General features: G+C 46.7%; 1 protein-coding gene across 9 annotated transcripts in view; it reads right to left on the bottom strand.

Annotated features, from left to right (window-relative positions):
• The window catches only part of LOC131678338 (putative uncharacterized protein DDB_G0282133), a 2,723,618-nt gene that overhangs the window by 1,087,874 nt on the left and 1,607,893 nt on the right, over positions 1-27,851 (bottom strand). The window lies entirely within an intron of this gene.

Below are 27,851 nucleotides of genomic sequence, written 5' to 3'. Positions count from 1 at the left end.
CATTCGTGTCGAAAGAAAAATATTTTACCTGAAAAATTTTTCAATGCAGTTGACAGTTGTCATTTACAATTCAAAGTATAAATTTACAACATTTTAAACAAGTTAGTTTCCCTGAGGAATTTTATCATACTCTCCTCATTTTTCCTATCGTTGCGTAGAGCCGCTCGCAGACTAGTCGACTCGATATCGTGCTTCCTTCTAGCGTCGTCGTATTTTCTGCAATGGAGGATCACATGGCGCACATCTACAATGGTCCCACAGCAGTCGCACACTGGTGGTGAAGTTTTCTTTAGCAGAAAGTCGTGTGTTAGCCGGGTATGCCCTATTCGAAGCCGGGTAAGCACTCGATGTTCAGCCGAATTCTCACAGTCAGTCCACTTCCCTGTGTCGATTTAACTTCGCGAAGTTTTACTTCAGTGGACGCAGACCATCGACGTCACCACTGATTTCGGATAGCTGTTTTCATTTGGTTGTTCGCGTCTGCTCCCGGAACGGCTATTTGCAAGGGGGCATTACCCCTGGCTTCTCCTGCGAGGCGGTCTGCCTCTTCGTTGCCATGGATACCAGCATAACCCGGAATTCAGCACAGCTTGATTGGACGGCCATGTTTTCAATCTGCTGAATCCACGGGTGTTGCGATGTGCCAGCTTCTAATGCCGATAAGCAACTGTCCAAGTCAGACATAACCACCAAATCACTGACCGTGTTATGTGTTGCAAGCGCCGTTTTGATTGCAAACGCTTCTGCCGAGAAGACGCTGCATGACGATGGAAGACCAACCGATTGTTTGAAGTATTCTCCATACACTCCCACACCTACTGCATTATCGTCTTTCGAGCCATCCGTGTAGACGATAGTTGAGCGGTTGAAACGACCTGCTAGGAGCTCCTGAAAAGCAGGCCGAACAATTTCCGAGGGGTCACCAGCTTTCACACGTCTCTTTATGTCCCACACGATCTGTGGCTTGGGTTCATACCATCTTCGTGCAGCTAAACGTATACGAGTGCAAATATCTGGAAGAGGGATTCCGATCACCTCTGTCAGAAGTTCGGATGCTCGATGTACCAGTGGGAGATCGGCATTATCCTTGCTTTTTCCCAACGTATGGATGACCAACCTGGCTATATTTTGAAGAACGAGTAGGTCGAATGGTAGGGTTCCAGCTTCTGCCATAATGGCTACGATTGGGCTCGACGTATGCACCGGATGCAAACCTTACCATCCTGTTGTATGTAGGAGCGAGCGTTTGGATGACGGCATCTCCTCCTCTGCTTACAAGTCCCATACCGTAGAGGATTCGCGAGGTAACAATTGCGGACCCAATTTGCAGTAAAGAAGCGCGTTGACCACGAGGTAGCTTGGCACCGATCATCTTCAAGATACGCAGCCTGGATTCACACGTCTTCTTCGTCATTTTACAATGCGCTTTAAAGTTGAGTGATCGGTCGAGAGTGACACCGAGAGTTCTCAGCAGCGTTTGTGTCGGAACGGCAACACCATCAACCTTTATCGCCTGCATGGGTTCACGGCGTAGGTTAAGGCTGCAATAGAAGATACTGGATTTCGTCGCAGATATCGTAAATCCAACACTTCTCGACCATTTAACGACGGCTTTTACTGCGGCCTGAAGTTTTTGGAGGAGCGACTGGTCTTTTTTTTCCCACACAAGAAGCAGAATATCATCGGCGTACAGCAACACTTGTACGGAGTTCGGGACCACGCGGAAGATGGGTTGGATAGCCACGAGAAATAGTGTAACAGAGAGCACTGAGTCTTGCGGCACACCGTTTTCCAGCGGATGTGCTGGCGACAAATGCCCCTCTACGTTGACCTGGAACGTTCTCTCTGCCAAAAAGCTGTTGACAATGTTTATCATCCTTCCGCATATTTGCGATTTCTGCAGTGTTCGTAGGATGCCATATCTCCAGGTGGTGTCGTACACCTTGGCCAAGTCTAGCGACGCTATCAGACAGTGCTCGTCACGGTCGGGTAACGACCTCTCCAACTCCGCAAAGTATGTGTCAGTACCCCGACCAGATCTGAAGGCATGTTGTCGTTTGTCGAGACGCCCGTTCGACTCTAGCTCGGTGGTTAACCGTCGGTTGACATTTCGCTCGAACACCTTCGCCATACAACTAGTTAACGTGATTGGACGGAATGCAGCTGGACCCGCGTCATCCGAGCTTGGCTTTGCAATTGGTACGATGATTCCGGTTCGCCAACAGGATGGGAATACGCCATATTCTGTTGAAAAGTTCCAAAATGGCAGTTTTCACAGACAATGGCAGTCGCTGAAGCATTGGATAGCCGATGCAGTCCGGTCCTGAAGAGCCACTTCTTCCTCTGTCGAGTGCCCACAGCAATTCATTCAGGGTGAAGTCCGAATTGTAAATATCATCGCTACCTGGCGAGAAGTTTATGCGGTTTCGTTCGGCCTTTTCATTCTCCCTCTTGAACAACGACGAATAGCTGGAGGTTGTGGATCTTTCGCTATAGTGTTGCGCCGGTTCTTCAGCTATTTCTTCTGGCTTATCCGTGTAACCATTGGGCCGCTTGATGACAGTTGGGTGGTGTTGGCGTTTCCCTCTCAGCGTGTTCACTGTCTGCCACATCTCCGACGTAATTGAACTTGGAGATATCTTCGCGACGAAGTCTTCCCATGATTTTTTCTTGGCGACATGGATAGACTTTCTTGCTGCTGCCCGTGATTCCTGGAAGCTTTTCAGTGCATCCGCTTTTCGTGGGTCCTCTACTGGTATACGCTTCAGTGCTCTAAGTGCTTTTCTCCGATTTTTGATAGCTGCTTTCACCTCCGGACACCACCACGGAACCGCTTTGGGACCGACTCTGCCGGTAGTGCGAGCTATCGCGGTGTTTGCTGCTCTAATCAACCGGTCAACGAAACAGTCGATTGATATTTCGACGCCCGGTCGAATAGCGTTGGCGATCAATCGCTCGTAGGTTGTCCAATATGCTTGGTCGTAAATCCATTTCTGTCTTTTCGTTGGAATAGTCCACAGTCCGGGAATGGAAACGAGGAAAGTGATCACTGCTGTGGGTGTCCGGAAGTGTGCGCCAAACAATTTTCGAAGCCACCGATTCGGAGCAGATCGAGAGGTCAATAGCCGAAGTGGGTCAATCCGAGTGTGCGAGCCGTCGTTGAGGATGAGTAATCGTTCCGATAGCGTTTTTTCGGCGATGAAGTGGCCTAGTGTGATAGATTTCGTAGAACCCCAGCAAATATGGTGCGCGTTAAAGTCGCCTAGTACCAGCACTGGACGTGGAAGCGTTTCGAGGAAGTCACCCAGCTGTTCTTGACACTGTTGAGTATTGGGAGGGACGTAGATCGATACCACCGTCATTTGTTGTGGCAGTTGGATCCGAACTGCGATTGCCTGTATATTGTCGTCGACATGGATTCGTTTGAAGGGTACACCATCCCGAATGTCCAGATCTACTCCTTGTTGCCAGTATCGACAACTACCAGTTTTCAGCAGCAGAGTATAGTTGTTACCGATGAAATCTGCTGGAACTACTCGGTTGTCCACTTTTGTTTCTAGTAGCGCTATCAGACTCGGTCCGTATTCGCAGATTAGCTGTTTAAGCTCGCTGATGTTGATTCGCAGGCCCCGGATGTTCCATTGAAGGGCGAAGCATCTGCTGTCTCGATTAGCGAAAGTCGCTGACGAAGACGATGTTGATGGCGAAGGTGATTGCCTGCGAGTTCTCGCCGATGTGTTTCGTTGGTACCGGGACGTGGTTGCGCTTATTTCAACCGTGATATCGGTGCTCTGATGCTTCTGCTGTTGTTGCGGTGTATCTTCGCCGGCGGAAAGCCAGGAGGAGAATTGCGAAAACTGTATATCCGGGAGGTAGGGACAGTCCTCTTCCCCCCGGTCGATCCCTTCATGATGAAGTGGGGAAGCTACTTTCTTCTCTTCTTCTCCAAACCGGTTACTTGTTAGATGCGTGCTGGTCACATCTGTAACGGGATAAACCGCAACAGAATCCGTTCGTAAGCGAGGTGGAATAGGACTGACCTGTGGGACGTCTAGCCCCACAGTGCCAGCCGCTGTCGAAACTACTACACGATTACTTCCAGAATTGCCGACAGCGACTGGCACTGGGGAAAGACTTTGTGTAGTTTTCGTTGTTTGTTTCGATGCTACTGTTGTGGTGATGGCTTTTCCATCTCGAAACGAATATCTCGATTGGCCTTCTCCGGGCGACAGCGAGTGGTGATGTGGAAGGAGCGTCGTCGTCGATGTTGTCAGTCAAACCTGGAAGAACATCAAAACAAGCAGTACCTGCAAGGCGATTGGCTGACCTGAGGAAGGTCCAGCCCCACAGTGCCAACCGCTGTCGTACAAACTACACTATTATGCTCACGAACACCGACTGCGGTCGGCACTGGGGATAGACTTTGTGTAGTTCGTCGATCGTGGGTTTGAAATCGGTGTTCCTATCGGCCACAGAGGTGAACTCACTATCAACGGGTTCGGGTATGACGGCCCGGATAGTTCCTTCATCCTGCTGTGCTTGCGTTGGAAGGAGTACTACACTTTCCTCTCTTCCAAACCGATCTATCTCGTGGTCAGTATTCGTGCGTGGGTTGTCGTTGGTATCCAAACGTTGATGAAAATGAGAATTATCGAAGAGGCTGGCTAGGAGGCGTCTCGGTAATCTTAATTTCATCGTCTGAATATTCCATATTTTCGTTGGTGGTAGTGGCAGCGGTTCTTTTTGGTGGTGGGCTCAAGTTATCCGGTGAGGTTGTCGTTGGTTTGCTGAAAGGGGTGTGTTGTTTCTGTGGTCTTCCTCGTTTTGAATCCGTATTTATCGCTGGTGAGTTGTTCCTGGATCGTGTTATTGGCCGGGCCGTCTGATTCGTTGGTTTTTGTTCTTTACTGTGCTGTGGTTTTTCTTGGCTGGCGGAATGTTGTTTGATGTACACCATCATTTGCTCAATTTTCTCGTCCTTGCGTTTGTTCTCTGCCAGAAGCTTAACGATCTGCTCATCCTTCTTCATTGTCTGCTCCAGTTCTTTCAATTTATTCAGGATCTCATTTGATTGCGCTGCAGCCTGGGCGTAACTTCCTAGATTTTACTGCTCAGGTCGTTTGCGCGCTTCCGGGAATGTCAAGTTGTCGCGGATTTTTATTTTTATGACCTCTACTTCCTTTTTACATTTCTTATAAAAGAAATGTATAGAATTCACTCAAACTTTCAAGAAATTTTCCGAGGCCCGGAGGGCCGAGTCTTATATACCAATCGACTCAGCTCGACGATTTGGGACAATGTCTGTGTGTGTGTCTGTGTGTGTGTGTGTGTGTGTGTATGTAACGGACAAATTCTCATTCGTGTTTCTCAGCAATGGCTGAACCGATCTTATCCAAACCAATTTTAAATGAAAGAACTAAAAAAAGTATGAACGCTATTAATTTGTTTATGATTCTGATGATTAATTTCCAAGATATGAATGTTTGAATGTGTAAAAATGGCGTTTTTTGCAGTTTTTTTTTAATTATCTGCCGAAATTGTCAACATAGATTTACAATTTATATGTTTTTATACCTTTCGAACAAGCTATGGATTGTTTAAATCGGACTATGATCAAAAGAGATATTTAACATTAAATGCGGACGAACGATTTTTATCATTTCCCATTGCCAGAAATATGACCAAAAACATGTAATCTATTATTAACGCCAAAACGGCTTATTTTAGGTCAATAGTATCTTCGGAGAATTTAATGGAGGTAATATGACCTTTCTTTTGGTATTGTGCTTTTGCTGATTAATCCCCCTATGAGTGAGATATTTTCACAAATTTTCTTGGAAGTGATTATTTCGAAATGATGCCTACAGCAAATTTGTAGCACTTACTTTTGCGAATAACTTTACTAATAACTTTAAATATCTATTTTGAATATTTTAAAAGTTATGGCTTGTTGTTTGTTGATTACTCTTTGTCGCCTATTTATTGTTCAATATAGTAATAATCCATTGAAATAAGCCAAACATTATTCGATAAAACGAATTTTGTATTTCATTTTACTATCTACAACCGCTAGAAATAATCACCGAACACTTCCAAGTTGTCTGGAAGGAACTTGATAACTTATCAGTACAAAAATGTTCATTTGTGCGAACCTTCTGACTTATAACCATCGGTTCAGTCTGAAACATATCGGAAAATGAAAAGCGAAATAAATAACTTCAAGCAACGGCGTAGCCAAGAGATGGTTTTGTGGTATAACACCATACAACCCCCCCCCCCCCACCACACCAAAAAAAATTGGATTGCAGTTGAAAATTTATAGATGTTGACTAATTTAATTCAATATTACAATAACAATTATCTGATCCGTACATTGATAACCTGTTGTTGTAAACATCATGAGGAGTTTTGATAAATTGTCGGAATGGGGTCCTGATATGTAACTGATCTATTGGTCTTGATTTCACAGTTGTCTAATAGCATCAATATAAAATTCCTGCCTGAAAACATTCCAATAGAAAATTCCAGAGCTCTGTAATCAATCATAATCCTCAGATTTCTTTTCAAATTGAGCTCGCTTTTGTAGAGATGTACTGTAATAAGGGTCTTTATTTAATAGGAAGCGAAGTTAAAATTGATTTAATGTCTATGAAACATAGAACTGCTCACCAAAAAAATGCATAATTTTCAACATTTGCTAAAAATGTTTTTGCCGTACTCATTCACTCTAAAATTCGTCAATCTAATCCCGACCCGAAGGGCCGAGTGTCATATGCCAATCGACTAAATTCGTCGAGATCGGAAAATGTCTGTGTGTGTATGTATGTGTGTATGTGGAAAAAATGTGACCTCTGTTTCTCAGAGATGGCTGGACCGATTTGCACAAAGTTAGTCTCAAATGAAAGGTACAACCTTCCCATCGGGTGCTGTTAAATTTTTTTTATTGATTGGACTTCTGGTTCCGGAGTTACGAGTTGAAGAGTGCAATCACACAGCAAATTCCCATATAAACTGAAATGAAAATTTTTCAAAATCAAATTTATATTTTTGATACCAAATGACTTTAAAATGCATGAAACATTGAGATTTGATGTAAACTCGAAAAAAATAATGTTTGACAAAAATTGAATTTTTTGGACTTTGGTACAATTTTGCCCTTCTCATATAGAAAGCTTATGCAATCACTCTAAAAATCGTCAATCATACCGGCCCGGAGGGAGTATGCAGTGAGGGGTTGCTACTTTAAAATATATAACCCCTTTGGGAAAATTCAGTTTTCCCACCACAATGCATTGAAAGAGGAATTTAGATATTTTATTAACAGAGCATTAACAATAATTCGTTTGTATGTCTCTTTTATGTGCCATTTTTTCGCTTTCCCATTGATTTGGTTTGAGATTTCTAGCACTGATGTTGTCCTATGCTGATTTGAGCGATTCTCTGAGTCCTGCCACTATCCCATGTAGTATGTGTATTCAAAAACATCGCGAAGCATCAAGTTCTAAATGTTCTCAAACGATATAATATCCGAAGAGAGTGATAAGAGTTATAAGAAATGTCTCATTACACTGTTGGGTGGATTAAAAGCGTTTTGTAACTTGGACATTGGCGGCTTGTTGGTTGGTGATCACCTTTACAATTTAGGCAGAACTGGGATGCTCGACATTTTTCTGCACCTTGATGTTCTCCAGAGCAATTAGGACAACGTTGCGGGCCAGGACAGCGAACACGAGTATGACCGTATTTGAAGCATCCATAATAGAGCATCGGGTTTGGGAAGTACGGGCGGGTAGGGACGCGAAGCAAATCGATCTTCATGTATTCCGGGTATGTGGTCTTGCAGAAGGTCAAGATAAGCGCTGGCGTATTCACTCTTTTCTCCTCGTCCTTTCGTGTAATTCGCTGTACACGAATCACACCTTGGATTAGAATTTCTTGTAAAACCTCCTTTTCTTCAAGGTGAATCAGATCGTAGCAGAATCTGCTTACGTTCAGATTCGGATGGGATTCAACCACAACATCAGTACCGTCAATGAGCTTGGTCATTTTCATTAGTTTGGCTACTTGGACTGTGTTCCGAACTCGAAGGGTATACCGTGTCCCTTGAGCTTCGGTATTCGCACCTTCAATTGGGCCTCCAGCGACAACCTCCACCGATTTACCAATGACGAACGTGTTTTTTGACAAAGGTACACCGTCTTTACCTGTCAGCTGCAGGAACGTCAATTCGCCGAATTCGTTCGTCGGATCCATGTATACCGGCAATCTTCTTTGACTTGACCCTCCCGGATCACCGCTACTAGCGGCCGCCATCTTGGATTACGCCACCAGACGTTGGAAACTGCTATGTGGCACGGTCACCCGATACCAACCCCAAATATACAAAAAGGTGAAGAAAAGGAAAGATCTTACCTTATTTGCCCCTTCAACGTCGACTTTTTCGAAGTGTTCCCACACTTTTGAGACACACTGTAGGTGAGCAGTGTCGCTACTGCTTGTTTTCCACTTCTACACAGCCAAGAGAAGCGAACTGAATGAATTTTGCCAAGAAAAAACGAACTTGGATTCCGCCCTTTTTATTGTTCCAACTTTTTTGGCACGCACTGTAACGTCAAAATTTTTTTAACCGCACTGTACTATACTCAACTACCGCCAAATAATAAGTCAAAAAAATCTAAATTTTCCAAAACTTTTCACGTTTTTACGGCTTCAAAAATATTTCCCGTTCAGGGCACCGTGACTCTCACGACTGGCATCTACAGCAAGTGAATGAACTGGCCGGGCAGCCACGCGGGTAGGCACAGCGATGGCTGTTTGTTTCAGCCGTTTCTTCACCGATTTACGCCAATCTTTCACTGTTCACCACTAGAGAACCACTTCACTCGTCTATTTGTCGTAAATTGGACCGCGGTTATCGCGAAAAACACGGTATGAAATTTACGACTGCGCGTTGTATGTACTGTACGGAACGGTGTTTCCAACTCAGATGAATAATAATAATAATAATAATAATAATAATAATAATAATAATAATAATAATAATAATAATAATAATAATAATAATAATAATAATAATAATAATAATAATAATAATAATAATAATAATAATAATAATAATAATAATAATAATAATAATAATAATGTTGTTGTTGTTGTTCTTTATTAAAGACACTTTACACCAGAAAGGTGCATTCGTGTCGGAAAAAATAGTTTCAATTTCGCTTTCATTAACATTGAAATAATAATTTACAATTCAGTTTTTCTTCAAATTTTTTTATACAAGTTTGCTTCTTTAAGGAAGTTTAAAACTTTCTGCTCACTGTCGTTGTCGTTGCATAACGCCGCTCGTAAACTCGTCGGCTCGATGTCGTGCTTTTTCCTTTTTTCGTCGTATATCCTGCAGTGAAGGATCACATGACGAACGTCTAAGGTGACTCCACAGCAGTCGCATACTGGTGGAGAGGTCCTCTTCAGCAGGAATTCGTGCGTCAATCGGGTGTGCCCTATTCGCAATCGCGTTAGCACTCGTTGGTCGGCCGAATTCTCGCGGTCAGTCCACTTTGTTGTGTTGAATTTTACTTCGCGTAGTTTCACCTCGGTGGACGCTGACCACCGCTGGTACCATCGATTTCGGATAGTTGTTTTGATTTGAATAACGGCATCTGCTCCGGGAACGGATATTTCCAATGGCGGAACGCCCCTGGCTTCTCCTGCAAGTCGGTCTGCCTCTTCGTTACCGCGGATGCCAGTGTGACCTGGAATCCAGCACAGATTGATTGGACGGTTCCGAAGCATGTTTTCAATCTGTTGGATCCACGGGTGCTGGGATGTGCCGGCTTCGATTGCTGATAAACAGCTAGCCGAATCTGACATGATCAGCAAATCGCTAGACGTGTGGTATGCTGTTAGCGCTGTTTTTATTGCAAATGCCTCGGCTGAGAAGACGCTGCATTGCTGTGGAAGACCTAGCGACTGTTGATAGTGTTCTCCGAAAACTCCCGCGCCGACAGCGATATCGTCTTTCGACCCATCTGTGTAGACGACTGTTGATCGGCTGAAACGTTCTGTCAGTAGCTCCTGGACGACTGGACGGACAGTATCCGAAGGATCTCCGGTTTTACGCGTTTCTTGATGTCCCACACGATCTGGGGTCTGGCTTCGTACCACTTTCGAGTAGTTAGCCGCGTGCGGGAGCAGATATTTGGAAGAGGCGTTCCGACTATCTCTATCAAACGACTGGAAGCTCTATGTACCAAGGGAAGAGCAGCATTATCCCCACTATTCTCTAACATACGGATAGCCAATCGTGCGATGGTTTGGAGGACAAGCAGATCGAACGGCAAAGTACCTGCTTCAGCCATAATGGCTAGAATTGGACTCGTGACGTATGCACCAGATGCAAACCTTACCATTCTGTTGTATGTAGGTGCGAGTGTTTGGAAGACGGCATCTCCTCCTCTGCTTACGAGCCCCATGCCATATAGTAATCGAGAGGTGACAATTGCTGACCCGATTTGAAGTAAAGAAGCGCGTTGACCACGGGGTAGCTTGGCGCCAATCATCTTCAAGATACGCAGCCTGGATTCGCACGTTTTCTTCGCCATTTTGCAATGCGCTTTAAAGTTGAGCGATCGGTCGAGAGTAACACCGAGGGTTCTCAGCAGCGTTTGTGTTGGAACGGCTACACCATCTACCTTTATCGCCTGTATGGGTTCACGGCGTACGTTAGGGCTGCAATAGAAGATGCTGGATTTCGTTGCAGATATCGTAAATCCAACACTTCTCGACCATTTATCGACGGCTTTCACTGCGGCCTGAAGTTTTCGGTGGAGCGACTGGTCTTTCTTCCCCCATACAAGGAGCAGGATATCGTCGGCGTACAGCAACACTTGTACGGAATTCGGAACGACACGGAAGATGGGTTGGATAGCCACGAGAAATAGTGTAACAGAGAGCACTGAGCCCTGTGGTACACCGTTTTCCAGCGGATGTGCTGGCGACAAATGCCCCTCTACGTTGACCTGGAACGTTCTCTCTGCCAGAAAGCTGTTGACAATGTTTATCATCCTTCCGCGTATTTGCCATTTCTGCAGTGTTCGTAGGATGCCATATCTCCAAGTGGTGTCGTACGCCTTGGCCAAGTCTAGCGACGCTATCAGACAGTGCTCGTCACGGTCGGGTAATGACTTCTCCATCTCCGCAAAGTATGTGTCAGTACCCCGACCGGATCTGAAGGCATGTTGTCGTTTGTCGAGACGCCCGTTCGACTCTAGTTCGGTGGTTAACCGTCGGTTGACAATTCGCTCGAACACCTTCGCCATACAACTAGTTAACGTGATTGGACGGAATGCAGCTGGACCCGCGTCATCCGAGCTTGGCTTTGGAATTGGTACGATGATTCCGGTTCGCCAACAGGGTGGGAATACGCCACTGCGCCATGTTCTGTTGAAAAGTTCCAACATGGCAGTTTTCACAGACAATGGCAGTCGCTGAAGCATTGGATAGCCGATGCAGTCCGGTCCTGAAGAGCCACTTCTTCCTCTGTCGAGTGCCCACAGCAATTCATTCAGGGTGAAGTCCGAATTGTAAATATCATCACTATCTGGCGAGAAGTTTATGCGGTTTCGTTCGGCCTTTTCTTTCTCCCTCTGGAACAACGACGAATAGCTGGAGGTTGCGGATCTTTCGCTGTAGTGTTGCGCCAGTTCTTCAGCTATTTCTTCTGGCTTATCCGTGTAACCATTGGACCGCTTGATGACAGTTGGGCGGTGTTGGCGTTTCCCTCTCAACGTGTTCACTGTCTGCCACATCTCCGACGTAGTTGAACTTGGAGATATCTTCGCGACGAAGTCTTCCCATGATTTTTTCTTGGCGTCATGGATAGACTTTCTTGCTGCTGTCCGTGATTCCTGGAAGCTTTTCAGTGCATCCGCTTTTCGTGGGTCCTCTGCTGGTATACGCTTCAGTGCTCTAAGTGCTTTTCTCCGATTTTTGATCGCTGCTTTCACCTCCGGACACCACCACGGAACCGCTTTGGGACCGACTCTGCCGGTAGTGCGAGGTATCGCGGTGTTTGCTGCTCTAATCAACCGGTCAACGAAACAGTCGATTGATATTTCGACTCCCGGTCGAATAGCGTTGGCGGTCAATCGCTCGTAGGTTGTCCAATCTGCTTGGTCGTAAATCCATTTCTGTCTTTTCGTTGGGATAGTCGACAGTCCGGGAATGGAAACGAGAATGGGAAAATGATCACTGCTGTGGGTGTCCGGAAGTGTTCGCCAAACAAATTTCGCAGCCACCGATTCGGAGCAGATCGAGAGGTCAATAGCCGAAGTGATACCGGTAGCTGGGTCAATCCGAGTGTGCGAGCCGTCGTTGAGGATGAGTAATCTTTCCGATAGCGTTTTTTCGGCGATGAAGTGGCCTAGTGCGGTAGATTTCGTAGAACCCCAGCAAATATGATGCGCGTTAAAGTCGCCTAGTACCAGCACTGGACGTGGAAGCGTTTCGAGGAAGTCACCCAGCTGTTCTTGACACTGTTGAGTATTGGGAGGGACGTAGATCGACACCACCGTCATTTGCTGTGGCAGTTGGATCCGAACTGCGATAGCTTGTATACTGTCGTCGATATCAATTCGTCGAATGGAACACCATCCCGAATGGCAAGACCTACTCCTTGTTGCCAGTATCGACAACTCCCAGTTTTCAGCAAAAGAGTGTAGTTGTTGCCGATGAAATCTGCTGCAACTACTCGGTTGTCAACTTTTGTTTCCTGAAGCGCTATCAGGCTCTGTCCGTACTCGCAGATCAGCTGTTTAAGCTCGCTGATGTTGGTTCGCAGGCCCCGAATGTTCCATTGAAGGGCGAAGCATCTGCTGTCTCGATTGGCGAAAGTCGCTGACGAAGACGATGTTGATAGCGAAGGTGATTGCCTGCGGGTTCTCGCCGGTGTGTTTCGTTGGTACCGGGACGTGGTTGCGCTGATTTCAACCGGGATATCGGTGCTCTGATGCTTCTGCTGTTGTTGCGGTGTATCTTCGCCGGCGGAAAGCCAGGAGGAGAATTGCGAGGACTGTATATCTGGGAAGTAGGGACAGTCCTCTTCCCCCCGATCGATCCCTTCATGATGAAGTGGGGAAGCTACTTTCTTCTCTTCTTCCCCAAACCGGTTACTGCTGGTCGCATCTGTAACGGTAGAAGCCGAAACAGAATTCGTTCGGAGATAAATTGAAGATGGACTGACCTGTGGGACGTCTAGCCCCACAGTGCCAGCCGCTGTCGAAACTACTACACGATTACTTCCAGAATTGCCGACAGCGACCGGCACTGGGGAAAGACTTTGTGTAGTTTTCGTTATTACAGCTGTTCTATCTCGAAGTGATGATCTCGATGGGCCTTCTCCGGGCGATAGCAAGTGGTGATGTCGAAGGAGCATATCGTCGATGTTGTCTTTCAAACCTGAAAGAACATCAAAACAAGCAGTACCTGCAGGGGGATTGACAACTTCGGAACTGACCTGGGGAAGGTCCAGCCCCACAGTGCCAACCGCTGTCGTACAAACTACACTATTATGTTCACGAACACCGACTGCGGTCGGCACTGGGGATAGACTTTGTGTAGTTATGCTCGTTCTCTCGTAGATGACGATCGGGTTGCTCTGGTTTGTAGTTTTGTTAGTTGAAGTGGTAAAATCGGTGTTCCTATCGGCCACAGAGGTGAATTCACTATCAACGGGTTGGGGTATGACGGCCCGGATAGTTTCTTCATCCTGCTGTGCTTGCGTTGGAAGGAGTACTACACTTTCCTCTCTTCCAAACCGATCCATCTCGTAGTCAATATTCGTGCGTGGGATGTCGTTGGTATCCAGACGTTGATGAAAATGAGAATTATCGAAGAGGCTGGCTAGGAGGCGTCTCGGTAATCTCAATATCATCGTCTGAATAACCCATGGTTTCGTTGGTGGTAGTGGTAGCGGTTCTTTTTGGTGGTGGGCTCAAGTTATCCGGTGAGGTTGTCGTGGGTTTGCTGAGCGGGGTATGTTGTTTCTGCGGTCTACCTCGTTTCGAATCAGTATTAGTCGCTGGTGAGTTGTTTCTGGATCTCGTTACAGGCCCGGTTGGCTGGTTCGTTTGCTTCTGTTCTTTGCTGTGCTGGGGTTTTTCGTGATTCGCGGATTGTTGTTTGATGTACGCCATCATTTGCTCTATTTTTTCGTCTTTGCGTTTGTTCTCTGCCAGAAGTTTAACGATCTGCTCATCCTTCTTCTTCATTGCCAGCTCCAACTCTTTCAGTTTATTTAGGATCTCGTTTGATTGCGCTGCAGCCTGGGCGTAACTTCCTTGATTCTGCTGTTCAGCTCGTTTGCGTGCTTCCGGGAATGTCAAATTGTCGCGGATTTTTATTTTGATGACCTCTACTTCTTTTTTGTAATTTGGACATTGGCGGCTTGTTGGTTGGTGATCTCCTTTACAATTTAGGCAAAATTGGGGTGCTCGACATTTTTCTTCGCTTTGATGTTCTCCAGAGCAGTTAGGACAACGTTGCGGGCCAGGACAGCGAACACGCGTATGGCCGTATTTAAAGCAACCATAACAGAGCATCGGGTTTGGGAAGTACGGGCGAGTTGGGACGCGAAGCAAACCGATTTTCATGTATTCCGGGTATGTGGTCTTGCAGAAGGTCAATATTAGCGCTGGCGTATTTACTCTATTCTCGGCTTCCTTTCGTGTAATTCGCTGTACACGAATCACTCCCTGGCTTATGATTTCCTGTAAAACATCCTTCTCTTCCATATGAATCAGATCGTAGCAGGAAATTACGCATCTGCTTACGTTCAGATTCGGATGAGCTTCGACCACTACTTCAGTGCCGTCAATGAGCTGGGTCATTTTCTGCAACTTAGCAACTTGGGCAGGATTCCGAACTCGAAGGGTATACCGTGTCCCTTGAGCTTCGGTATTCGCACCTTCAATTGGACCTCCAGCGACAACCTCTACCGATTTACCGATGATGAACGGGTTTCTAGGCAATGGTACACCGTCTTTGCCGGTTAACTGCAGGAACGTCAATTCGCCGAATTTGTTCGTAGGGTCCATGTACTCTGGTAGTCTTCTCGTTCGCGACCCTCCCGGGTCACCGCTACTAGCGGCCGCCATTTTGAATCACACCACCAGACGTTGGAGAATACGCTGTGGCACGGTCACCCGATACCAACCCCAAATGGACAATAAAGGTGAAGAAAAGGAAAGATCTTATCTTATTTGCCCCTTCAACGTCGACTTTTTCGAAGTGTTCCCACACTTTTGGGACACACTGTAGGTAAGCAGAATCGCAACTACCTTTTTGTTCGCTTCTACGTTTCCTTTAATGAATAAAACGCGCAAAAAAACACTTTGCAATTTATTCCTTTTTTCGCCGTTCCAATACTTTTGGCACGCACTGTGGCGTCCAATTCACACTGTACCACTCTCTTCACAGCAAGAAAAAAAAATATTTTTCTTTTTTTAAAACTTTTCGTCAATTTTCCAACTTGAAAAAAAAAACTTGCTTCCAGCCCACCGTCACCGTCACACACGCAGCCGGCACAGCCAGTGAATGAAACTAGCCGGGCGACCGCACTGGCAGCCACAGCGATGGCTGTTTGTTTTGTTTTTATTGCCGCGTGGGTAAACTAAAATGCACTTATTTCAGCCGTTTCTTCGCCGATTTGCACCAATTTTTCGCTGTTAGTCACTTAAGAACCACTTCACTCGTCTTTTTGCACTTGATTGGATCGCGGCGATCGCGAAAAACACGCCAAAAACACCGTGTAAAATTCGAGAACGCGCGCTGTTTAGACCGTACGGAACGGTGTTTCCAACTCGAATGAATAATAATAATAATAATAATAATAATAATAATAATAATAATAATAATAATAATAATAATAATAATAATAATAATAATAATAATAATAATAATAATAATAATAATAATAATAATAATAATAATAATAATAATAATAATAATAATAATAATAATAATAATAATAATAATAATAATAATTGTTGTTGTTGTTGTTGTTTATTAACGACACTTTACACCTAAGGGTGCATTCGTGTCGGAAGAAAATTGGTTTCTATACTCGTATTAACATCTCATAATAATTTACAATTCAGTATTTTTATATTCGTTTGTACAAATTAGTTTCCTTGAGGAAGCTTAGCAGTTTGTCTTCGGTGTCCCCGTCGTTGCCTAGAGCCACCCGCAGGCTGGTCGAATCGATGTTGTGCATCCTTCTAGCATCGTCGTGTTTTCGGCACTGAAGAATTATATGACGTACATCTACGGTTACCCCGCAGCAGTCGCAAACTGGTGGGGTTTCTCTCTTTAGAAGGAAGTCGTGCGTCAATCGGGTATGCCCTATTCGCAACCGGGTGAGCACTCGTTGATCAGCCGAACTCTCGCGGTCAGTCCACTTTACCGTATCGAATTTTATTTCGCGAAGCTTCACTTCAGTGGATGCAGACCATCGACGGTACCAGTGATTTCGGATAGCTGATTTTGCCTGATTGTTGGCGTCTGCTCCCGGAATGGCTATTTGCAAAGGGGCATTACCCCTGGCTTCTCCTGCGAGGCGGTCTGCCTCTTCATTCCCGCGAATTCCAGCGTGTCCTGGAATCCAGCACAGATTGATTGGACGATGTCGTATCATGGTTTCAATCTCCTGGATCCACGGATGCTGGGACGTGCCAGCTTCAATTGCCGATAAACAACTGGCTGAGTCTGTCATTATTAGCAGATCGTTGGAAGTGTAGTACGAAGTTACCGCTGTTTTAATTGCAAAAGCCTCGGCTGAGAACACGCTGCACTGTGGCGGAAGACCAGTCGACTGCTGGAGATGTTCTCCAAACATTCCCGCGCCTACTGCGTCGTCGTCTTTCGATCCGTCAGTATACACAACCGTTGAGTTGCTGAAGCGAGCATTCAGGAGCTCCTGAACGACAGGACGGACCACCTCAGAGGGATCTCCGGCATTCACACTTCTTTTGATATCCCACACGACGTGGGGCTTGGGCTCGTACCACTTTCGGGTGGCTAGTCGCGTTCGAGTACAAATATTTGGTAAGGGCATTCCGATCACCTCTGACAGTTCTTCGGAAGCTCGACGTACTAGTGGGAGATCCGCATTATCTCTGCTTTTTTCCAACAAACGGATGGACAATCGGGTTATGCTTTGGAGAACGAGGAGATCAAATGGTAAGGTGCCTGCTTCGGCCATGATGGCTAAGATCGGACTTGTAACGAATGCACCAGATGCAAATCTTACCATTCTGTTGTAGGCGGGCGCGAGAGTTTTGGTGACGACATCTCCGCCCCGACTAACGAGTCCCATCCCATACAATAGTCGCGAAGTGACTATGGCGGAGCCGATTTGTAACAAAGAAGTCCGTTGACCACGTGGTAGCTTTGCTCCGATCATTTTCAGGATACGCAGCCTGGATTCACATGCCTTCTTCGTTAGCTTGCAATGTGCTTTGAAGTTCAGCGATCTGTCGAGAGTGATACCGAGGGTTTTCAGTTGATTTTGTGATGGTATAGCTACTGTATCTATCCTGATGGATTGCGTGGGCTCACGGCGGGCATTCGGGCTACAGTAAAAGATGCTGGATTTTGTTGCTGATATCGTGAATCCAACACTTTTCGCCCATCTATGAACGGCTTTTACTGCTGACTGTAGTTTCCGATAGAGTGGTTGTTCTTTTTTGCCCCGCACTACAAGAAGGATGTCGTCGGCGTACAATAGCACTGTCACGGTATTCGGAACCACCCGGAAGATAGGTTGGATTGCTACGAGGAATAGGGTAACTGAGAGCACAGAACCCTGTGGTACACCATTTTCCAGCGGCAGCTTGCGCGATAAATGCCCATCGACGTTTACCTGGAACGTTCGCTCTGAAAGAAAGCTAGTGAGCATGTTTATCATGTTTCCGCGTATCTGCCACTTTCGTAATGTTCGCAGGATGCCGTATCTCCAAGTGGTGTCGTACGCCTTAGCCAAGTCAAGCGATGCTATCAGACAGTGCTCGTCACGGTCGGGTAATGTCCTCTCCAACTCCGCAAAATATGTGTCAGTACCTCGGCCGGATCTGAAGGCATGTTGTCGAGTGTCTAGCCGCCCGTTCGATTCATGCTCGGTAGTTAACCGTCGATTCACCATCCGCTCGAATACCTTCGCCATACAGCTTGTTAACGTGATCGGTCGGAAAGCAGATGGACCTGTGTCGCTCGAATTCGGCTTTGGGATTGGCACAATAATTCCAGTTAGCCAACAGGATGGAAATACGCCACTGCGCCAAACCCTGTTGAAAAGCTCCAATAAAGCAGTTTTCACCGACAATGGTAGTCGTTGTAGCATTGGATAGCCGACTGAATCCGGACCTGTAGAATTACTTCGTCCTCTGTCGAGCGCCCATACAAGCTCATTCAAAGTGAAGTCGGAGTTATAGATGCCGTCGGTCTCGGGTGAAAAGTTGAAACGGTTTCGTTCAGCCTTTTCCTTCTCAATTTGAAACGAAGGAGGGTAGCTGGATGTTGCCGATATTGCGCTGTAATGCTCTGCTAGTTCTTCAGCCACTTCTTCTGCATTATCCGTGTAGCCAGCTGAACGTTTAATGACGGCTGGGCGGTGCTGACGTTTTCCTCTTAATGCGTTCACTGTCTGCCACATTTCCGATGCAGTGGAGTTTGGGGATATTTTCGCGACGAATTCCTCCCACGATCGTTGTTTGGCATCACGGATTGATTTTCTTGTTGCTGCCCGCGCTTCCTGAAAGCTTTTCAGTGCTTCAGGTTTTCGTGGGTCCTCCATTTCGATACGCTTCAGTGCTCTGAGTGCTTTTCTTCGACTTTTTATGGCTGCTTTTACCTCCGGACACCACCAAGGAACTGCCTTAGGTCCGACCTTTCCGCTGGTTCTGGGTATTGCAGTGTTTGCTGCAGTGATCAAATGATCGACAAAACGGTCGATTGACATTTCGACGCCCGGTTGTATAGCGTTGGCGGTCAATCGTTCGTAAGCCGTCCAGTCCGCTTGGTCATAAATCCATTGTCGCCTTTTTGTTGGAACATGTGAGAACCCGGGGATGGAAACGGTTATGGGCAGGTGGTCACTGTTATAGGTGTCTGGAAGTGTTCGCCAGGTGAACTTCGAGGCCACAGTAACGGAGCAAATTGGCAGGTCGATAGCTGAAGTAGCACCGGTGGCTGGGTCGACTCGTGTATGCGACCCATTGTTAAGTATAACTAGGTGTTCTTCCAACGTTTTTTCTGCGATGAAATGACCTAGTGCGGTCGATTTGTTGGATCCCCAGCATATGTGATGAGCGTTGAAGTCACCTAGCACTAACATAGGACGTGGAAGCTGTTCGAGAAGGTTACACAGTTTTTCTTGGCACTGTTGAGTACTGGGAGGAATGTATATTGATACCACCGTCATTTGCTGTGGTAGTTGAACCCGAACTGCGATCGCTTGGATATCTTTATCGACGTCAATCCGCTCAAAAGGCACTCCATCCCGAATGGCCAGGCCCACTCCGTGTTGCCAGTGTCGACAGCTACCAGTCTGAATCAACAGAGTATAGTTCTTGCCGATGAAGTCGGCTGGAATCACTCGATTGTCCACTTTGGTTTCCTGTAGTGCTATTAGGCTCGGTACGTGTTCAGTAATAAGCTGTTTAAGTTCGCTGACATTGGTTCGCAGTCCCCGAATGTTCCACTGAAGTGCGAAACATCTACTATCTCGTCTGGCGGAAGTCGTTGACGAAGACGATGACGAATGTGACCTGCGATGTCCAGCTGGCACGTTGCGTGTGCTGATATCCACGGAACGATCGGTACTCTGGTACTGGTTGTGATGTTGCGATGCATCTTCGCCGGCGGAAAGCCAGGAGGAGAATTGCGAGGACTGTATATCAGGGAGGTAGGGACAGTTCTCTTCCCCCCGGTCGATCCCTTCATTATGAAGTGGGGAAGCTACTTTCTTCTCTTCTTCCCCAAACCGGTTACTCGTTGGACTCGAACTGGTTACATCTGCAACAGAGGAAGCCGCAGCAGTATGTGCGCGTAGATGAAGCGATATTGGACTGACCTGTGGGACGTCTAGCCCCACAGTGCCAGCCGCTGTCGAAACAACTACACGATTTCTTCCAGAACTACCGACAGCGACCGGCACTGGGGAAAGACTTTGTGTAGTTTTAGTGGATTGCTTCTGCGACGATCGGGTTGCTGATTCGTTGTGGTATAGTCTTGTCGATGTGCCTTCTCCGGGTGAAAGCAACGGTTGGTGCCAAGGTTCAGCAAGAACAGTGTTGCCAACCGGATCTGCAAATACGTTTAGCGCAGCAGTATCTGTGAAAGGGTTAGCAGACTTGGAACTGACCTGAGATAGGTCCAGCCCCACAGTGCCAACCGCTGTCGTACAAACTACACTATCATGTTCAAAAACACCGACTGCGATCGGCACTGGGGAAGGACTTCGTGTAGTTTTCGTTGCTTGCTGCTTCGACGCTAGAGTTGCTGAGCCAACGTGGAACATTCCTGTAGATATGCCTTCTCCAGGTGAAAGCAATGGTTGGTTCCAGAGATGTATGGGTACGGTGATGTTAGTCGACTCTGTAAAGGAATTTAGCGCAGCAGTATCCGTAATAGGTTTGGCAAAGTCAGAACTGACCTGTGGAGGGTCAAGCCCCGCAGTGCCAACCGCTGTCGTACAAACTACACTATCATGTTTAAAAACACCGACTGCAGTCGGCACTGGGGAAAGGCTTCGTGTAGTTTTGCTGATCTCCTTCTGTTCGTCACTCGGGATTCTTTTGTTTACTGGTTCGCAAGTTGTAGTGGTGAAATCGGTGTTCCTATCGGCCACAGAGGTGAATTCACTATCAACGGGTTGGGGTATGACGGCCCGGATAGTTCCTTCATCCTGCTGTGCTTGCGTTGGAAGGAGTACTACACTTTCCTCTCTTCCAAACCGATCTATCTCGTGGTCAGTATTCGTGCGTGGGTTGTCGTTGGTATCCAAACGTTGATGAAAATGAGAATTATCGAAGAGGCTGGCTAGGAGGCGTCTCGGTAATCTCAATTTCATCGTCTGAATATTCCATCGTTTCGTTGGTGGTAGTGGTAGCGGTTCTTTTTGGTGGCGGGCTAAAGTTATCCGGTGAGGTTGTCGTTGGTTTGCTGGACTGGGTGTGTTGCTTCTGCGATCTTCCTCGTTTTGAATCCGTATTTATCGCTGGTGAGTTGTTCCTGGATCTCGTTACGGGCCCGATTGCCTGGTTCATTTGCTTCTGTTCTTTGCTGTGCTGTGGTTTTTCTTGGCTGGCGGACTGTTGTTTCATCTGATGGATGTACGCCAACATTTGTTCGATTTTTTCGTCTTTTCGTTTGGTCTCCGCCAGAAGTTTTGCGATCGTTTCGTCCTTCTTCTTCATTGCCAGTTCCAACTCTTTCAGCTTGCTAAGGATCTCATTCGGTTGTGCTGTGGCCTGAGCATAGCTGCCTTTACTTAGATGTTCCGCTCGTTTGCGTGCTTCCGGGAATGTTAGATTGTCGCGGATTTTTATTTTTATGACCTCCATTTCTTTTTTATACACAGGACATTCGCGGCTTGTTGGTTGGTGATCGCCTTCACAATTCCGACAGTACGCAGTTTCTTTACATTTTTCTTCGCCGTGTTGTTCTTTCGAGCAATTAAAGCATCGCTGAGGACCAGGACATCGAACGCGAGTATGGCCGTAGTTGAAGCATCCGTAACAAAGCATCGGGTTCGGGAAGTATGGGCGAGTGGGAACGTGAAGCAAACCGATCTTTATGTATTCCGGGTATGTGGTTTTACAGAAGGTCAAGATTAGCGCTGGCGTATTCACTCTCTTCTCAGCTTCCTTTCTTGTAATTCGCTGTACACGAATCACTCCCTGGCTTATAATTTCTTGTAAAACATCCTTCTCTTCCACCTGAATCAGATCGTAGCAGGAAATTACGCATCTGCTTACGTTCAGATTCGGATGAGCTTCGACCACTACTTCAGTGCCGTCAATGAGCTGGGTCATTTTCTGCAACTTAGCAACTTGGGCAGGATTCCGAACTCGAAGGGTATACCGTGTCCCTTGAGCTTCGGTATTCGCACCTTCGATTGGACCTCCAGCGACAACCTCTACCGATTTACCGATGATGAACGGGTTTCTAGGCAATGGTACACCGTCTTTGCCGGTTAACTGCAGGAACGTCAATTCGCCGAATTTGTTCGTAGGGTCCATGTACTCTGGTAGTCTTCTTTTGCTTGACCCTCCCGGGTCACCGCTACTAGCGGCCGCCATCTTGGATCACACCACCAGACGTTGGTAAATGCGCTGTGGCACGGTCACCCGATACCAACCCCAAATGGACAATAAAGGTGAAGAAAAGGAAAGATCTTATCTTATTTGCCCCTTCAACGTCGTTTTTTCCGAAGTGTTCCCACAATATTGGGACACACTGTAGATGTGCAGTGATGAATCTGCTCGCTTACTTGCTTCTACACAGCCTCTAAATAGCAAAACAAGCAAGAAAAAAGCACTTTTCCAATATTGATGTTTTGCCGTTCACACACTTTTGGCCCGCACTGTACCGTACAAATAGCGGTACACACTGTACAAACTTTCACTGTTCACCACTAGAGAAGCACTTCGTTCACGTTTTTGTCGAAAAATAAACCGCGAATATCGCGAAAAACACCGAAAAAACACTGTGTTTAATTCCCGAATGCGCGCTGTTTATACCGTACGGAACGGTGTTTCCAACTCAGATGAATAATAATAATAATAATAATAATAATAATAATAATAATAATAATAATAATAATAATAATAATAATAATAATAATAATAATAATAATAATAATAATAATAATAATAATAATAATAATAATAATAATAATAATAATAATAATAATAATAATAATAATAATAATAATAATAATAATAATAATAATTGTTGTTGTTGTTGTTGTTGTTGTTGTTGTTTTTTATTAAAGACACTTTACACCAGAAAGGTGCATTCGTGTCGGATAAAATAGTTTCAATTTCGCTTTCATTAACATTGAAATAATAATTTACAATTCAGTTTTTCTTCAATTTTTTTTATACAAGTTTGCTTCTTTAAGGAAATTTAAAACTTTCTGCTCACTGTCGTTGTCGTTGCATAACGCCGCTCGTAAACTCGTCGGCTCGATGTCGTGCTTTTTCCTCATTTCGTCGTATATCCTGCAGTGAAGGGTCACATGACGAACGTCTAAGGTGACTCCACAGCAGTCGCATACTGGTGAAGAGGTCCTCTTCAGCAGGAATTCGTGCGTCAATCGGGTGTGCCCTATTCGCAATCGCGTTAGCACTCGTTGGTCGGCCGAATTCTCGCGGTCAGTCCACTTTGTTGTGTTGAATTTTACTTCGCGTAGTTTCACCTCGGTGGACGCTGACCACCGCTGGTACCATCGATTTCGGATAGTTGTTTTGATTTGACTAACGGCATCTGCTCCGGGAACGGATATATCCAATGGGGGAACGCCCCTGGCTTCTCCTGCAAGTCGGTCTGCTTCTTCGTTACCGCGGATGCCAGTGTGACCTGGGATCCAGCAAAGATTGATTGGACGGTTCCGAAGCATGTTTGCAATCTGTTGAATCCACGGGTGCTGGGATGTGCCGGCTTCGATTGCTGATAAACAGCTAGCCGAATCTGACATAATCAGCAAATCGCTAGACGTGTGGTATGCTGCTAGCGCTGTTTTTATTGCAAATGCCTCGGCTGAGAAGACGCTGCATTGCTGTGGAAGACGTAGCGACTGTTGATAGTGTTCTCCGAAAACTCCCGCGCCGACAGCGATATCGTCTTTCGACCCATCTGTGTAGACGACTGTTGATCGGCTGAAACGTTCTGTCAGTAGCTCCTGGACGACTGGACGGACAGTATCCGAAGGATCTCCGGCTTTTACGCGTTTCTTGATGTCCCACACGATCTGGGGTCTGGCTTCGTACCACTTTCGAGTAGTTAGCCGCGTGTGGGAGCAGATATTTGGAAGAGGCGTTCCGACTACCTCCATCAAACGACTGGAAGCTCTATGTACCAAGGGAAGAGCAGCATTATCCCCACTATTCTCTAACATACGGATAGCCAATCGTGCGATGGTTTGGATGACAAGCAGATCGAACGGCAAAGTACCTGCTTCAGCCATAATGGCTAGAATTGGACTCGTGACGTATGCACCAGATGCAAACCTTACCATCCTGTTGTATGTAGGTGCGAGTGTTTGGACGACGGCATCTCCTCCGCTGCTTACGAGCCCCATGCCATATAGTAATCGAGAGGTGACAATTGCGGACCCGATTTGAAGTAAAGAAGCGCGTTGACCACGGGGTAGCTTGGCGCCAATCATCTTCAAGATACGCAGCCTGGATTCGCACGTTTTCTTCGCCATTTTGCAATGCGCTTTAAAGTTGAGCGATCGGTCGAGAGTAACACCGAGGGTTCTCAGCAGCGTTTGTGTTGGAACGGCTACACCATCTACCTTTATCGCCTGTATGGGTTCACGGCGTACGTTAGAACTGCAATAGAAGATGCTGGATTTCGTTGCAGATATCGTAAATCCAACACTTCTCGACCATTTATCGACGGCTTTCACTGCGGCCTGAAGTTTTCGGTGGAGCGACTGGTCTTTCTTCCCCCATACAAGGAGCAGGATATCGTCGGCGTACAGCAACACTTGTACGGAGTTCGGGACCACGCGGAAGATGGGTTGGATAGCCACGAGAAATAGTGTAACAGAGAGCACTGAGCCTTGCGGCACACCGTTTTCCAGCGGATGTGCTGGCGACAAATGCCCCTCTACGTTGACCTGGAACGTTCTCTCTGCCAGAAAGCTGTTGACAATGTTTATCATCCTTCCGCGTATTTGCCATTTCTGCAGTGTTCGTAGGATGCCATATCTCCAGGTGGTGTCGTACGCTATCAGACAGTGCTCGTCACGGTCGGGTAATGACTTCTCCAACTCCGCAAAGTATGTCTCAGTACCCCGACCAGATCTGAAGGCATGTTGTCGTTTGTCGAGACGCCCGTTCGACTCTAGCTCGGTGGTTAACCGTCGGTTGACAATTCGCTCGAACACCTTCGCCATACAACTAGTTAACGTGATTGGACGGAATGCAGCTGGACCCGCGTCATCCGAGCTTCGCTTTGGAATTGGTACGATGATTCCGGTTCGCCAACAGTGTGGGAATACGCCACTGCGCCATATTCTGTTGAAAAGTTCCAATATGGCAGTTTTCACAGACAATGGCACTCGCTGAAGCATTGGATAGCCGATGCAGTCCGGTCCTGAAGAGCCACTTCTTCCTCTGTCGAGTGCCCACAGCAATTCATTCAGGGTGAAGTCCGAATTGTAGATATCATCGCTATCTGGCGAGAAGTTTATGCGGTTTCGTTCGGCCTTTTCTTTCTCCCTCTGGAACAACGACGAATAGCTGGAGGTTGCGGATCTTTCGCTGTAGTGTTGCGCCAGTTCTTCAGCTATTTCTTCTGGCTTATCCGTGTAACCATTGGACCGCTTGATGACAGTTGGGCGGTGTTGGCGTTTCCCTCTCAACGTGTTCACTGTCTGCCACATCTCCGACGTAGTTGAACATGGAGATATCTTCGCGACGAAGTCTTCCCATGATTTTTTCTTGGCGACATGGATAGACTTTCTTGCTGCTGCCCGTGATTCCTGGAAGCTTTTCAGTGCATCCGCTTTTCGTGGGTCCTCTACCGGTATACGCTTCAGTGCTCTAAGTGCTTTTCTCCGATTTTTGATCGCTGCTTTCACCTCCGGACACCACCACGGAACCGCTTTGGGACCGACTCTGCCGGTAGTGCGAGGTATCGCGGTGTTTGTTGCTCTAATCAACCGGTCAACGAAACAGTCGATTGATATTTCGACGCCCGGTCGAATAGCGTTGACGGTCAATCGCTCGTAGGTTGTCCAATCTGCTTGGTCGTAAATCCATTTCTGTCTTTTCGTTGGGATAGTCGACAGTCCGGGAATGGAAACGAGAATAGGAAAGTGATCACTGCTGTGGGTGTCCGGAAGTATTCGCCAAACAAATTTCGAAGCCACCGATTCGGAGCAGATCGAGAGGTCAATAGCCGAAGTGATACAGGTAGCTGGGTCAATCCGAGTGTGCGAGCCGTCGTTGAGGATGAGTAATCTTTCCAATAGCGTTTTTTCGGCGATGAAGTGGCCTAGTGCGGTAGATTTCGTAGAACCCCAGCAAATATGGTGCGCGTTAAAGTCGCCTAGTACAAGCACTGGACGTGGAAGCTTTTCGAGGAAGTCACCCAGCTGTTCTTGACACTGTTGAGTATTGGGAGGGACGTAGATCGACACCACCGTCATTTGTTGTGGCAGTTGGATCCGAACTGCGATAGCTTGTATACTGTCGTCGATATCAATTCGTTCAACTGGAACACCATCCCGAATGGCAAGACCTACTCCTTGTTGCCAGTATCGACAACTCCCAGTTTTCAACAATAGAGTGTAGTTGTTGCCGATGAAATCTGCTGCGACTACTCGGTTGTCAACTTTTGTTTCCTGAAGCGCTATCAGGCTCGGTCCGTACTCGCAGATCAGCTGTTTAAGCTCGCTGATGTTGATTCGCAGGCCCCGGATGTTCCATTGAAGGGCGAAGCATCTCCTGTCTCGATTGGCGAAAGTCGCTGACGAAGACGATGTTGATGGCGAAGGTGATTGCCTACGAGTTCTTGCCGGTGTGTTTCGTTGGTACCGGGACGTGGTTGCGCTGATTTCAACCGGGATATCGGTGCTCTGATGCTGCTGCTGTTGTTGCGGTGTATCTTCGCCGGCGGAAAGCCAGGAGGAGAATTGCGAGGACTGTATATCTGGGAAGTAGGGACAGTCCTCTTCCCCCGGTCAATCCCTTCATGATGAAGTGGGGAAGCTACTTTCTTCTCTTCTTCCCCAAACCGGTTACTGCTGGTAGCATCTGTAACGGTAGAAGCCGCAACAGAATTCGTTCGGAGATAAATTGAAGATGGACTGACCTGTGGGACGTCTAGCCCCACAGTGCCAGCCGCTGTCGAAACTACTACGCGATTACTTCCAGAATTACCGACAGCGACCGGCACTGGGGAAAGACTTTGTGTAGTTTTCGTTGTTACAGCTGTTCTATCTCGAAGTGATGATCTCGATGGGCCTTCTCCGGGCGATAGCAAGTGGTGATGTCGAAGGAGCGTATCGTCGATGTTGTCTTTTAAACCTGAAAGAACATCAAAACAAGCAGTACCTGCGAGGGGATTGACAACTTCGGAACTGACCTGGGGAAGGTCCAGCCCCACAGTGCCAACCGCTGTCGTACAAACTACACTATTATGCTCACGAACACCGACTGCGGTCGGCACTGGGGATAGACTTTGTGTAGTTATGCTCGTTCTCTCGTAGATGACGATCGGGTTGCTCTGGTTTGTAGTTTTGTTAGTTGAAGTGGTAAAATCGGTGTTCCTATCGGCCACAGAGTTTAATTCACTATCAACGGGTTGGGGTATGACGTCCCGGATAGTTTCTTCATCCTGCTGTGCTTGCGTTGGAAGGAGTACTGCACTTTCCTCTCTTCCAAACCGATCCATCTCGTAGTCAATATTCGTGCGTGGGATGTCGTTGGTATCCAGACGTTGATGAAAATGAGAATTATCGAAGAGGCTGGCTAGGAGGCGTCTCGGTAATCTCAATATCATCGTCTGAATAACCCATGGTTTCGTTGGTGGTAGTGGTAGCGGTTCTTTTTGGT

This window comes from Topomyia yanbarensis, chromosome 2 (assembly GCF_030247195.1).
Source record: "Topomyia yanbarensis strain Yona2022 chromosome 2, ASM3024719v1, whole genome shotgun sequence".
In the NCBI taxonomy this organism is placed as follows: Eukaryota; Metazoa; Arthropoda; class Insecta; order Diptera; family Culicidae; genus Topomyia; species Topomyia yanbarensis.
This window is presented reverse-complemented; position numbering and strand designations above follow the sequence as displayed.